Source organism: Pristiophorus japonicus, chromosome 16 (genome assembly GCF_044704955.1).
Source record: "Pristiophorus japonicus isolate sPriJap1 chromosome 16, sPriJap1.hap1, whole genome shotgun sequence".
NCBI lineage: Eukaryota > Metazoa > Chordata > Chondrichthyes > Pristiophoridae > Pristiophorus > Pristiophorus japonicus.
Window position 1 is genome coordinate 105435201 of NC_091992.1, and position 14641 is coordinate 105449841.

Below are 14641 nucleotides of genomic sequence, written 5' to 3' on the forward strand. Positions count from 1 at the left end.
TTACTGGTTCCGCACGTCTCGGAGCGTTGGTGCAAATCGTGATTGTTGGTTTCTGGTTATCATTAACCCGATCTAAACGAAACCCGTAAGTTTGCTTATCCAGCTGCAGAACAAGAACTGGCCCTTTGTTTATACCGCAACTCGTAATTCTTAATTTTGTTTGATGTGACGCGTGAGATCCCCAAGGAGGTGACTAGTTCAACATCACATGGAGTAGAACTCTGCTGTAGTATAATGTGTGGTTTCAAAGGTGCTCGAGGGCCCAGTTGACCTTGTAAGAACATAAGAAATAGGAGGCCATTTGGCCCCTCGAGCCTGCTCTACCATTCAATAAGGTCATGGCAGATCTGATCATGGACTCTGCTCCACTTCCCTGCCTGCTCCCCATAATGCTTTACACCCTTATTGCTCAAAAATCTGTATCTCCATCTTAAATATATTCAATGATTTGGCTTCCACAGCTTGGGCAGAGAATTCCATAGATTTACAACCCTCTGAAAAGAAATTCCCCATGGTTTTAAATGGGTGGCTCCTTATGCTGAGACTATGTCCTGTAGTTTTGGTTTCCCCCTAGGAGTGTAAATATTCTCTCTGCATCCACCTTGTCAAGCCCCCTCATTATCTTATGTTTCAATAAGATCACTGCTCATTCTTCTGAATGCCAATGAGTAGAGGCTCAACCTATCTTCATGTCAACCTAGTGAACTCTCTCTGAACAGCCTCCAATGCAAGTATAATCCTTCCTTGTGAGCCCTTGTTCTAAATGTTTAGGAGTCTCGACACTCCTGCCTGTGCTTTCCACATTTACATTAACAGTTGCAACAGAGCTTTGTGCATCCAGGTCTTCATCTGAAGAGCTCTCTCCTGGGCAGAAGGATTCTGGTTGGAGCCACACACAGCAAACTAGATAGGCAGCTCCTGTACATTTGTACCCGAAGTCTTGGGCCAATATTCACACAAGTGGTGTGCATCTTATCCAGGCTATAGATCAGTATTCAAAAGAACCTCCTGCTTTTGGATACAAATAGTTTGAATCCATTTATTTACACTTTTTTTTAAACACCTATATTGTGAAAATAGTGGCATTCCTTTCAGCATATTGAACATAATCACCCTAATGTTCTATTTGAATCAACTGAGTTGGAGAGTGGAAGTGATGGCTTTTTGCACAGGAATACTTGGGGCGGGTTCATCTATCTGGTTTATTTAATCTTGTGACATTGTATATTTTTTTTTGAAGGAAATTCAAGTTCAAGAAAGGAACTGGCTTGGTTTTTCTTGTGGTGGGGCAGGGCATTCATTTGCTGTATTCTTTTGCTGGTGTGGTCTACTAATTTATGCAGTTTACTTCACAATTTGCAAATTAATTCCAGAAGTGCATTTCAATTTGCAGTGCTTTGAGAAAAGTGAATAGGGGAGAAAAGATTATGGTTAATCAACCCCTGCAAGGATTCTAGTTGTCTGGTATTAAAACATATATTGGTGTACTGTCACTGAGTAAAACTTTGCCTCTACAATTGGTGCATCTGGCTATCTTTCTAGTGATTTTACATGTGCTGGTTCTGCTTCTAAATTAAGTGGATAGGATGGACTCAACAACATTTTGGAAATGGATGCTCCCAAGATGATACACTGTTATCTAGTGAAGAACTGAACAGATCAAGATGGTCTCTTGCATGATCCATGATTTGTGCTGAGTTAGTTCTCAACCAGGAGAACAGTAAAGCTTTACACATTTGACTGCTGCTGTGCCAATTAAGGGGAACTTGACTAGAGTTTCTAATCACCATCCATTGATCACAGCTGAGTGTGCATGTTAGAATTTTGGCTGAGGACAGGATTTGGTTTTTGGATGAAAGGATTAGGTATGAATGCCCTGCCCCCTTTTATGGTGAACACCAGAAATGTGAGCAGGCCATTTAGTCCCTCTAGCATGCTCTGCCATTCAACAATAAGATAATGGTTGATCTGATCTTAGCCTCAACTCTTCTTTCCTGCTCATTCCCATAACCCTTGACTCCATTATCATTCTAAAATCTATCTCCATCTTTTTAATATATTAAATGACCCAGCTTTCTGGGGTTGAGAATTCCAAAGACTCACAACCCTCAGAGGAAATTCCTCCTCCCCCTCCATTTTTAAATGAGTTGCCCTTATTCTGAAACTATGCCCCTGAGTTCTTGAATCACTCGAGGGGAACCATCCTCTCTGCATCTACCCTGTCAAGCCCCCTCAGAATTTTGTTTCAATAAGGTCTCCATTCTTCTGAACTCAAATGAGCATAGGTCCAACCTGCTCAACCGCTTCATCTCTGGAATCAACCTAGTGAACCTCTTCCAATGCAAGTATACCCCTTTTTTTTAAATGACCAAAACTGTACGCAGTACTCCAGGTGTGGTCTCACAAATGCCATGTACAGTTGTTGCAAGACTTTCCTGCTTTTATACTCTAGCCCCCTTGGAATAAAGGTCAACATTCTATTTGCCTTCTGAATTACTTGCTGTGCCTGCATGCTAACTTTGTTTCATGTACAAGAACCCCCAGATTCTTCTGTACCCTTCATTTATTTAAAAAAAATTGCCTTTTCTTTGTACCAAGTAGGTAAACTCACATTTTCCCACATTATACTCCATCTGCCAAATATTTGTCCATTCAACCTATTTACAATTCTTTGCAGATTCTTTGTCCTCCACTTGCTTTCCCACCTATCTTTATCAGCAAATTTGGCTACAGTACACTCAGTCCCTTCATCCAAGTCATTACTAAAGATTGTAAATAATTGAGACCCCAGCATTGATTCCTGTGGCACCCCATTAGTTAGAAATAGCTGATTGTCATGTAAATTGTGTAGTGGGCATGAGTGAGATACTGCAGGACACCAGAGACCAATGGAGATATACCCAAAGAAGGAGTTGATGCCATGAGCAAAAGAGGGAAGGAAATTGGCACTTGGAAGTGAAGAATTATGTCTTTGTTAGATGCTTGATCTATTGGAGTGAATATGAAGTATTTTTGGCTCCACTCCTGAGGAAAGTCAATGAATATGGCAAATTCTAGAGTTGGAATGAATAAAACATTTGCAAACCAATGCTATTGGTGAGAATCTAGGGGTTTAAAGCTACACAATTAAAGTGTTTGATATTTGAAGATGTAGCTGTCCACCCATATGCTGACTACAAATATGCCATGCATTGACATACAAGGAGTTAATCGAGTGGTGCAGTTTTTGATCGATTTTTTTTTTTTGTCCTGGATTTGTCTCCATTGATTTTCATAAGATTATAGGTCAGCTAAATGTTGAACTATAACATACTAAGACCTAATTAGATTTCCTATATGCTGGTTTGGTAACTGTCTCTCAGGAACTTAAACTTACTGAATTCAGTTCAGGAATGTCTAGTATATTTTAAATGAGGTTATACATATAACTGCCAGTTGCCACTTAATGGAAAATCCAAATAGGATAGTTCAACTGGAAAACACCATGTAAATCATTGTTGAATCTCTGTTCTAAGCTTTGTTTGAAACATTTTATAAATCTTGCAAGTTGGCACAATTTCTACAAATCTTGCCTGTGACATGAAGAGAAAAACACAATTGAGAATTTTTGAATTTGTATAAGGAAGACACGCTCGTGATTTTTAGTTCAAATGAAGCTGAATGAAAATACAATGCAATGTTTTAAAGATCACTTACAAAAGTGAAACTTAATTTTTTTTAATGAAATAATAAAACATCTGGCTTAAATTCCAAAGCCCAAGTGTAGGATGTCCCCAAAATATTGGAAGAGTTTAGGATGATTTACTGCAGCACATTTGCCATGTCTTGCTGTCATTTTCTTGCTTGCATTTATTGCTGCTGTTTTTTTAGCTTGCATTTATTGCTGCAGGAGGAGTTGCCAGTAATATTACAGCACTGAAGAGAATGAAGCAAGAAAGTTTTTAAATCAATTACTTGCAACTTTAGGTGTCTTCAATTTTGTAAAGCAAGGGTTTGTCATTGCACTGATTCCATTCAGCTCCTGTACCACTAAACAGTACATCCCCAACCCCCATTATTTCAGCTTTTACTCATGTAACCTTCCATTCCTGCTATCATGCCAGTGACTTTAATATATCCCTTTCCCTGGCTGTAATAGGGTGCCCAGAACTGCAGCCTGACTAGCTACACATCAATATTTATATTCAGTGTCCCTGTTTCACATGACCTACCATTTACAAATCTTTGCTGACTTTCTGATTGATTTTTGTCCTTGCTATTCAATTGTTCACTAATTTTAAACTGAATTGTAGATTCCAAGGCAAATTTCAGTTGTGTGCTTTTGGTGTGGAGTCTTGCCTGCTGGGAGCGCACATTGTGAACTCTGCACAGCCCATGATGTGCATTTATCAAAATCTGCCGTAAACATTTACCCACACTTGGGATGACTAAATTGTGAAAATGCTTAATTTTAGTACTGTAATCTTAATGAACATGGTCACTCAGTAAAATTTGATGTAACAGTTGATATGCACTACGCTGTCATTCTTTGATTGAATGTGATTTGCTATTTTACTTACCCAAAATAAGAGAACTTGCATTTATATAGTGCCTTTCATGACCTCTGAACATCCCAAAGCACTTTACAGCCAATGAACTACTTTTTGAAGTGTAGTCACTGTTGTAATGTAGGAAATGCAGCAGCCAATTTGTGCACTGCAAGATTCTACAGACAGCGATGTGTTTAGGTATTGGTTGAGGGATAGATATTGACTAGAACTCTGCTGCTTGAGGATTGCCTGCCCCCCCCGCCCCCCCAAAGCCAATGTCCAATGGACTTGGTGAAAGTATTTAACCAGGACAGCAGCACTGAAGAGGTCTTCAGTGATGGAAAGCTTTTGAAACATTGTCACCAATTATATTTATTTTGGGTCATTTTGGCAGGAAGCTATCTTTTTGTGGGAATGTCTTGTCTGTACTTGGCCCATTCCAAACCATAGACAACTATTTTTGTAGAAAGTAATAAATAGATCAAGTACCCAAACCATTTGCAGACCTGTAAAGCCTTGATCATGTGAAGCTAATTGCTTGTTTTTATTTTTAAAAATCGAAAGTAATGTGGGGTATGTCACTCTCTGGGGGGAAAAACATTGCTTGAAATATTGATTAGGATTTGGAATTTGTCCCTTTTTTAAAAAAAAAACAGAAAAAAAAAATTAAAAATCTAACCAATCTCTCTCTCTCTCTCTCAGCATTTCTCCAGTGCTGATGGCTCTACAGTGAGGGACAGCTAGGGTTGCTGGATCTGGATGTATTCCTGGAGGTTTCATCTCACCACCCCTACCCCATGCCATTTTAAAATGTCACTGATATTTCTGCTAGGTTACTTGGAGCAGAGTCCTGGCAGTTAATCTTGAATTCCTGGGGCTCGGTCAGCAAACCTATAGACTACTAGGAATCTCAAACCTCAAAATACAGTTGAGGTTTGTTTTGTTTCCAAGATAATCTGTGTGGAGAAGATCTAATAGTCATTCAAAAGGCTTGATGCTGTTTCAGATTGAAAAGCCAAGTAACTGATTGATTCTTGCTCATTGTGCACCTTAGCTTGTTTTAGCTTTATTTGGTATCTAATGACACAATCCAGCCGGATGGTGAGAAACAATATTGGTGCTTGCACAATGAGGAATATTCATTTACATGAAGTGCATTTTAAGTGATGAGTTATAAATCTTCAAGTAAAAGTCATGGTTTGTGCAGCAATGTTTTGAAATTATAAATGTGCAGGTGTAAAAGTTTTAGAACTGTCATGTATTCAATGGCAAGCTCCCTTTTTCAAGTGTCCTACATTAGCCATTGAAACATCATAAACCCTAAATAATTCTCCTCTGGCCCAGGTAACAATTCCCTTATCCAGTCCATTAATCTTAATTTTTTTTTTTTTTTGCAGGTCCAAATACTATTCCTATTGGTTTTTCTGTTTCTTTTGGAAACCACAACATTTTTGCAAATTTTTCTCAAGTTTTTAAACAGTCCAGTTAGTATAACATTATGCTTGAAGACATGTGGATATCATGCTGGCCATTGATAGCTTTTGCATGCTTGAATGGCATGAAATAGTCCAGGTTTTTCCTAACCATTACCTATTGATTCCAGTCGTGTTGCACTGGCATGAGGTGCCATGTTTACAAACTCCAAAATACTGAGCACTTTGTCTTAAAGACACACAATTTCTGCCTGTTATGCTGTAAAGCAGGGCTCCACTGAATCACAATCCTGCTGCTCTCTGGTTCCAGTTTGAGCCAAGAGAAGTTTGATTTCTCTGATTAACTTTGTTTATTTTTAAAGTGAACTGATGACTCGGTGTGAATAATCTTCTATTTTGATTCTGTTGGTCACCGTGAATGTGTTCAGTGTCCACTTCACACTCCCATGTCACCACTTGTCAATCTCTCAAAACTGAAGGGAACTTTTAATGTGCTGTTTAAAAATAAAAAGGTTGTAACCTCACTGGCATTGAATTCGATGAAGGGGTCTGCCATTTTGAGAAGGGAGAAAATTGAGTTTTTTTGTAACTTGAAATTACAAGTCCGCATGTCATGTGTTTATAAACTGTAGGAGGAAGCTTACCCATAATTTTTTTTCTTCCCTCCCCTATGAACTTTGGTGGTTTGGAGATCTGGAATAGTTAACATACAACAAATGTCAGCTCGTTGTCAGAATGTTGCCTGTTATCACATGACAGCCATATTTGTCTTGGGCCCAATTGAAAGCCAGTGGTAGTTGTGTGTTTACACACGTAAGTCTCTGGCTGGACATCCTACATTTTAAATGAGGCTGGGCAGTATGAACCCAATTCATACTGGGAATGTGTTCAGTACAAAGCTGCACTTATTAATATTCTCAGTGCAAAAAAAATAGAGTTGCAAGTGCAGGAAAATATGCTGCTCCACTTGGGGTTTGGGTACATTGGGTTGAACAGAAGGGACTTTATTTTCTATCTGCCCAGGCTATAACAGATGAGAGTATTTGCCAAGTATCTAAAATTGCAGTGTTCCATTCCCCAGCATTGACCATTCTTGCCTCAAGCAGTGTAATAGTTAGTCACGGCAGAGTATTGCTGGATATATGGTTTTATTGGGTGGGGGAGGGTCAAAAAATCTGGATTTGGAGCCACATCTGATCCTATTAGGCAGTTTTGTGAGATTTCTTTGGCTATACTCCAATTCAAGGCAGCCCCCCTTCAGGAATCAATATATAGTTAACCACTGAAGGTTTGGAGTTCCACCTCTTGCTTTCCCTCTCTTGCTTTCCACCGTACCTTTCTTCCCCCCCCCCCCCCCCCCCGCCCCCGCCCCCCGACTCTACTACCAGGAATGTGATTTTTATTACCTGATTGAAAGGGGGAGGAACAACTTCTGTTACTGTGCTCATGTGGCAGCTGCTGATCCACCTTTTTATCATGAAACACTGAGATGGTAGGTGCCTGAGTTGGACAGCCTGTTTTGTTTATGCAACATAGTTTTTTTTTATTAAATGGACTATCTTAATGGGGCAATTAATGTGTCCAAGTTAACTTGATGTCCCAATTTAGACTCTGCCTTTGCATCACTTATTAGCATGGAAATCCAAAGATCAGAATAGAGTTTGGTAATCCAAAGCAAATGCAGTAATAGAGCAATTGCTCTAAGTGGACTCTTTGTTGCCATTTGTGGATATTTGCTCATTTTGTGGGGCAAGTTTATTAATGATGGCTATCTTGATTGAACCTCTCCCCAGTCTCCACCCTCTCCTCCAAGAAGTGTGAGGAGCTCATGGACTTTGTCTCTAAGATTGAGACCATCCATTTGGGTGCCTCTGCCTCTCCCCTTCCTTCCCCAGTCCACCAGGCCAAACTTCCTCTAGGGAAGCCCCCTGCCCCAGCCTTTACCTCGCACACCAGTTTCTCTCCAATCTCCCCTCATGACCTTTTACAAACTCATCCTGTCCGAGACCCATTTCCTGTTCCCTTGACCCGATTCCCACCAAACTATTCACCACCCAATGTCCTTTTCTGGTTCCCATGTTAGCTGACATTGTTAATGTTTCTCTTTCCTTGGGTACTGTCCTGTCTCCCTCACATCTGCCATCACTCCTCAAAAAAAAATCCTTGACCCCTCCCTCCTTGCAAACTACTGCCACATCTCTAACCTCTCCTCCAGTTCTTGAATGTGTTTCCTCCCAAATCCATGCCCATATTTCCCATAATTCCATGTTTGAATCCCTCCAATTTTGTTTCCATACCTGCCACAGTACTGAAATGGCTTTCATAAGTCACATGACCTCCTTTGTGACTGACACAGGCAAACTATCCCTCATCATTCTTGACCTTGTTTGCAGCCTTTGACACAGTTGACCACTCTATCCTTCTCCAACACCTCTCCACCATTGTCCAGCTGGATGAGACTGCACTTGATTGGTTCCATTCTTGTCTATCTAATAGCCAGAGAATCACATGGAATGGCCTCATTACCTCTGGTATCCCACAAGGATCTATCCTAAGTCCTCTTCTACATGTTGCCCCTTGGCAACATAATCTGAAAATGCAGTGTCTATTTCCACATGTATGCTGATGACACCAGCTCTATCTCACTACCACTTCTCGCGATCCCCCTCCACCGTTTCTAAATTCAGACCGCTTGTCTGACATCCAGTTCTAGATGAGCAGAAATTTTCTCCAATTGAAGGTTGGAAAGACCGAAGGTATTGTTTTCGGTCCTGGCCACAAACTCTTCCCTAGCCACTGACTCCATCCCTTGCCCTAACTTCTGTCTGAGGCTGAACCACACTGTTCACAACCTTCATGTCATATTTGACCGAGTTGAACTTTTGACCACATCTGCAGCATAACTAAGACCACCTATTTCCACCTCCATAACATCGCCCATCTCTGCCCTTGCCTCAGCTCATCCGCTGCTGAAACCCTCCTCCATGCCTTTGTTACCTCTAGACTATGCCAACGCACTCTTGGCTGTCCTCCCACATTCTACCCTAAATACCAAAACTCAGCAGCCCATGTCTAACTCATAACCAGTCCTGCTTGCCCATCACCCCTGTGCTTGCTGATCTACATTGGCTTCTGGTTAAGCAATGCCTCAATTTCAAAATTCTCATGTTTTCAAGTCCTTCCATGCCCTCACCCCTCATCTCTAAACTTCCCTCCTTCTGCTGCCCCCCCCCCCCCTCTCCACCGAGATGTCTGTGCTCCTCTAATTCTGCCCTCTAGCATTCTTGATTGATTTATAATCATTCAAGCCTTCGTTGCCTTGGCCCCAAGCTCTGGAATTCCCTGCCTCAACCTTTCTTCCCTCAAGATGCTCCTTCCTTGTGTGGCTTGGTGTCAATTTTTTATCTTGTAATACTCCTGTGAAGTGCCTTTGGATGCTTCACTATGTTAAAAGTGCTATAATAAATACAAGTTGTTGAACCTAGATAATTCTTGACTTTGGAGGATGATATTAAATGGGACAAATTTAATGTTTGCTGTTTGTAATCATTGAAATGGTATCAAGAGTTTATCTGTGGCAGAAATTTCATTTCATGACATTAAGCTGGGTGGCAGTGTGAGCTGTGAGAAGGATGCTAAGAGGCTGCAGGGTGACATGGGCAAATGTATGGCATATGCAGTATAATGTAGATAAATGTGAAGTTATCCACTTTGGTGGCAAAAACAGGAAGGCAAAATATTATCTGAATGGTGACATTAGGAAAAGGGGAGGTGCAATGACACCTGGGTGTCATGGTACATCAGTCATTGAAAGTTGGCATGCAGGTGGTGAAGGCAAATGGCATGTTGACCTTCATAGCGAGAAGATTTGATCTTGGGAGCAGGGAGGTCTTACTGCAGTTGTACAGGGCCTTTGTGAGGCCACACCTTGAATATTGTGTACAGTTTTGGTCTCCAAATCTGAGGAAGGATATTCTTGCTGTTGAGAAAGCAGTGAAGGTTCACCAGACTGATTCCTGGGATGGCAGGACTGACATATGGAGAGACTGGATCAACTAGGCTTGTATTCACTGGAATTTAGAAGAATGAGGGGATCTCATAGAAACATATAACATTCTGATAGGATTGGACAGGTTAGATGCAGGAAGAATGTTCTTGATGTTGGTAGTCCAGAACCAGGGGACACCGTCTAAGGCTAAGGGGTAAACCATTTAGGACCAAGATGAGGAGAAACTTCTTCACTGAGTTGTGAACCTGTGGAATTCTCTGCCGCAGAGAGTTGTTGATTCCAGTTCGTTGGATATATTCAAAAGGGAGTTAGATGTTACCCTTCCGGCTAAAGGATCAAGCGGTATGGAGAGAAAACAGGAATGGGGTACTGAAGTTGCATGATCAGCCATGATCATATTGAATGGTGGTGCAAGCTTGAAGGACCGAATGGCCTGCTCCTGCACCTATACTATATTTATGTTTCCAATTATTGACTAAATCCATCGTGGGGATTGAAGACTATTGTACAGTTATAACGATGGTAAAAATCCTCCACATTTGAACTAATGTTAAAAGCTAATGTTTTTTGAAAATTAGCCTTTCCTAAACTACTTTGTTCATATTGCATGTCAATGTAATTGTTTTGAGATGACCTGTACAGCACTAACTGATTAGGAAATGCATTGGAATGACTAATGTCTGACTTGATGCAGAAGGGTCAGTCACATGCTAATGACTTCATAGTCTTCAGATATGATTATTTGGATATGACTGAATAGGAGTTACTCGGCATTTTGTTTCCTTTCTGGAGATTTTCACTAAGTTTACTTTAATTCATACAAGCTTGCCACCTGAAAGAGGATAATGCTTCATGACCTGATTTGTTACACATTATATTTTTCCCTCTTGGTTGGCTGCCAGCCCCAACATATTTTGAATTGTTTGCATTTCAAATTTTGATTTGAGAAAAGCCAAACTGTTCTGGTCACTAATAATGGAAGAAAATTCTATATACAACATTCAAAGTTGGAGAGAATGTGGGCTGCAGAATTCTGGATTAGCTGAAGCTGTGGAGGTAATGAAACCAGTGAGGAAAGTATTGGGCGGGTCAATCCCTTGGTGATAGTGTGGGAGAGAATAGCGATGTGCATGGGAGAGATCATCATAGGCGGTCCCTCGATCGAGGAAGGCTTGCTTCCACAGAGTTCTTGGGTGACTGAACAGTCCAATATGGGAATTAGTCTGTCACAGGTGGGACAGACAGTTGTTTAAGAAGTGGGGAGTTTGCTTTGCCGCATACTCCTTCCGCTGCCTGCGCTTGCTTTCTGCATGCTCTTGGTGATGTGACTTGGTGCTCAGTGCCCTCCTGGATGCTCTTCCTCCACTTGGTTGTCTTTGGCCAGGGACACTTGGGTGTCAGTGGGCATGTTGCATTTTATCAAGGAGGCTTTGAGGGTGTCCTTGAAACATTTCCCCTGCCCATCTGGGGCTCGCTTGCTGTGTCGGTGTTGAGTGGAGCGCTTATTTTGGGAGTCTTGTGTTTGGCATGTGGACAATGTGACCCACCCAATGGAGCTGGTCAAGTGTCAGTGCTTCGATGTTGGCCTGGTCAAGGATGCTAATGTTGGTGCATCTGTCCTCCCAGGGGATTTGCAGGATCTTGTGGAGACAGCGTTGGTGGTATTTCTCCAGTGATTTAAGGTCTACTGTGTCGTCCACGTCTGAGCCATACAGAAGGGTGGTGGGTATCACTGCAGCCCTGTAGACCATGAGCTTGGTGCCAGATTTGAGACCCTGATCTTAAAAACTCCCTCAGGCAGCCAAAGGCTGTGCTGGCACACGAGGTGGTGTTGAACCTTGTCTGTCAGCCCTTGCTGATAGGCTTCCAAGGTATGGAAAGTGATCCATGTTTTCCAGGGCTGTGCTTGGGAGGGGGTGGGGGGTGCCAGGGATGTTGGTGGAGGACCTTTTGTCTTAGACGTTTAGTGTAGGGCTTATGGTTTTGTCCGCCTCTGAAGATGTTGACTGACTGACTTAGAATTCAGTCTCTGTGCGCAGACGCATGTGTCGTCCGCGTACTGTAACTCGACGACAGAGGATGGGATGGTCTTGCATCTGGCCTGGAGATGACTAAGTTTGAACAGGTTCCCATTGGTTCTATAGTTTAGTTCCACTCAAGCGAGGAGCTTGTTGAGGTGGAGCATTGCAGTGAGGAAGATAGAGAAGAGGGTTGGCGAAATGACACCGCCCTGCTTGACCCCGGTCTGGATGTGGATTGGGTCTGGTGGATCTGTTGGTCAGGATCATGACTTGCATGTTGTCGTGGAGGATGGTGACAAACATTTGGGCAGCCAAAACTGAGCAATGCTCCATAGTCCCTTGCAGTTAAGTGTCTAAGGCCTTTGTAAGGTCAAAGGCAGCCATGTGCATGGGAGAGAATAGGGATGTACATGGGTAATGTTCCAGCAATGGAAGATTGCTGTCCTGGTGAGCGACTAGATATGTGAGGAGCTCAGTATCTGGGCACTGTTGAATTTAGCTTGAGGGGGCAGTTTGGAAGGTAGCTTTGAATCTAGGCCGGAGGCATATAGGAGACTTTCATTTCAGACTCGTCCATGACTTGACCGTTGAGTTTAAAAAGAGCAGCAGTATAGTTGTGTGTAATTGGCAGATTTGTGGAAACCTACCCCTGAAATGAGATGGCAGCTCATCATATAATGGACCTTTTTGTTAACACGTTTCCTGTTAAGTTTTAAAATAAACAGGCACAATGATTGGAATGAAAGTTTTAAGTCAGTAAATATTTTAATACATTTTTTTAAGACACAAATGTACCAAGCCAAATAAATTTGGAAATGAGCAACTGGCTGAAAACTCAATTCTTCAAAGATATATTCATTGAAGTAACTGCCACAGAGGCTCAAAGATTTGAATTGTAACCCAAGCAACTGACCAGCAGATGATTTTAAAAATTGGGCGATGAATTGTATCACCTATCTTGATACAAAATTTCCAACTTCTGGTATTTCTGCAGGATAGATAATCGTGAACATTTCTGCTTGAAATGTGAGGTTGGTTGGGTCTCTAGTAAATTTGAACAACTGAAATATTGGAATGAAGTGTTTCTAAATCGTGTTCTCCAGAATGTGATCAGAGCTAGTAGTAAGTTCAGCACACTGGGCTAGTGTAGGAGAGTGGCTGACCATCTGTGGGAGCTGGAGAGGGAGACCAGAGTCATGGGTGTAGAGAACGACTGAGTTGCTGGAACTGTAGAGTATAGTTGAGTGCCAGATCTCGGTCGTTGGTGTGGAGCAGGTACTGATCTGGTGGGTAGAGGTGAAAGGAGTGGCATTATAGTGGCGAGATTCTATAATTGGGGAATGAATCTTTTTTTGTTGCAGTTGTGATATTCTCAATGGCATTGTTTCCCTGGTGACAGTGAATGACATTACAGAACCAGGGACAAACTTTTGGGAAGACAGCAGCCAAAGTTCATGGGAGTGTAGAGTTGCCCCTTTAGGCACAGTTGGTAATCCAGGTATAAATTGCACAAGCATTCTGAACTTTATTGATCAGTTTTGTCATGTATTCAACTATCCTTGTAACCCATGTATAAGCTGACCAAAGTTGCACACCTTGAACATTGACCACAAGGGGGTGAACTTGTGGGAGACACTCCTCACCTGGACTTTCGGGTATAAAAGGGGAAGCTCCACCCACCTTCATCACTTGAGGTCTTGGTAATAAAGGTAACTGGTCACAGAGTGACCTTCTCTCCAGTATGGGCCTTGTGTGCATTTATACTGTATGGTAAGGACATATCATTGATGAGAAACTGGGATTTAAACCATGTGAGCATGGCCACTAGCAGCAGAGGTACTGTGTTGATTGGGACAACTTTATTGAGACTACAGCAAAGTTTTGTCACTAAGGAATGGTTGGGACAGGATTCGGCTGACAAATGCAGGGCTCATCTCCTGACTGTGGATCCAGAACTTACTCCCTGATGAAGGACCTTTTAGCGCCAGAGAAGCCGGCAGACAAGACATTTGAAGAACTCAGTAAGTTGATAGCGGAACACATTAAACCGGCAAGCAGCATGCACATGGCGAGACACCGGTTTTACACAACGGTGGCGAGGGGCAAAGCGTTCCTGACTTCATGGCAGATCTCTGGTGACTGGCAAACTTATGTAAGTTCCCAGATGCATGCAGAGCTGCGATGCTGCGAGACTTTTTTGTTGAGGGCATCGGGCACGCTGGGGTTTTCAGGAAACTGATACCAAAGACTTGACGCTGGAAAAGGCGGCTTTGATGGCCCAGACATTTATCTCAGGAGGAAGAGACCAGAATGATGTATGACAAAACTCTTGGCTCAAATGTGGCAAACAACAGGGAGTCAACATTGTTAACACAGCACACAGTTCTCTAGGCAGACAGACAATCGGACATGCCCCAGCATGTAGTCGAAACCAAAGGGGAATTCAATAGACAATGGCTAGCTGAACGGCGATTCATGCCATCGCAATGGACAATGCGGCCAGTAATGGTGCCATCAACATCTATTAATGGTGAGCTTAAGGACAGTTAGACAGTCAGACGATCGACTGGTAATGGACCTTTTTTGTTTCCAACAACGGGGCCTCAGAACAGGTTTCCACTCTGGATTGTCCCGGGGCACAGTCCTGCA

The 14641-nt window shown here is 42.2% G+C and overlaps 1 protein-coding gene across 6 annotated transcripts in view; it reads left to right on the forward strand.

The window, feature by feature from the left end:
• The window catches only part of LOC139226697 (matrix-remodeling-associated protein 7-like), a 137625-nt gene that overhangs the window by 1318 nt on the left and 121666 nt on the right, over nucleotides 1-14641 (forward strand). The window lies entirely within an intron of this gene.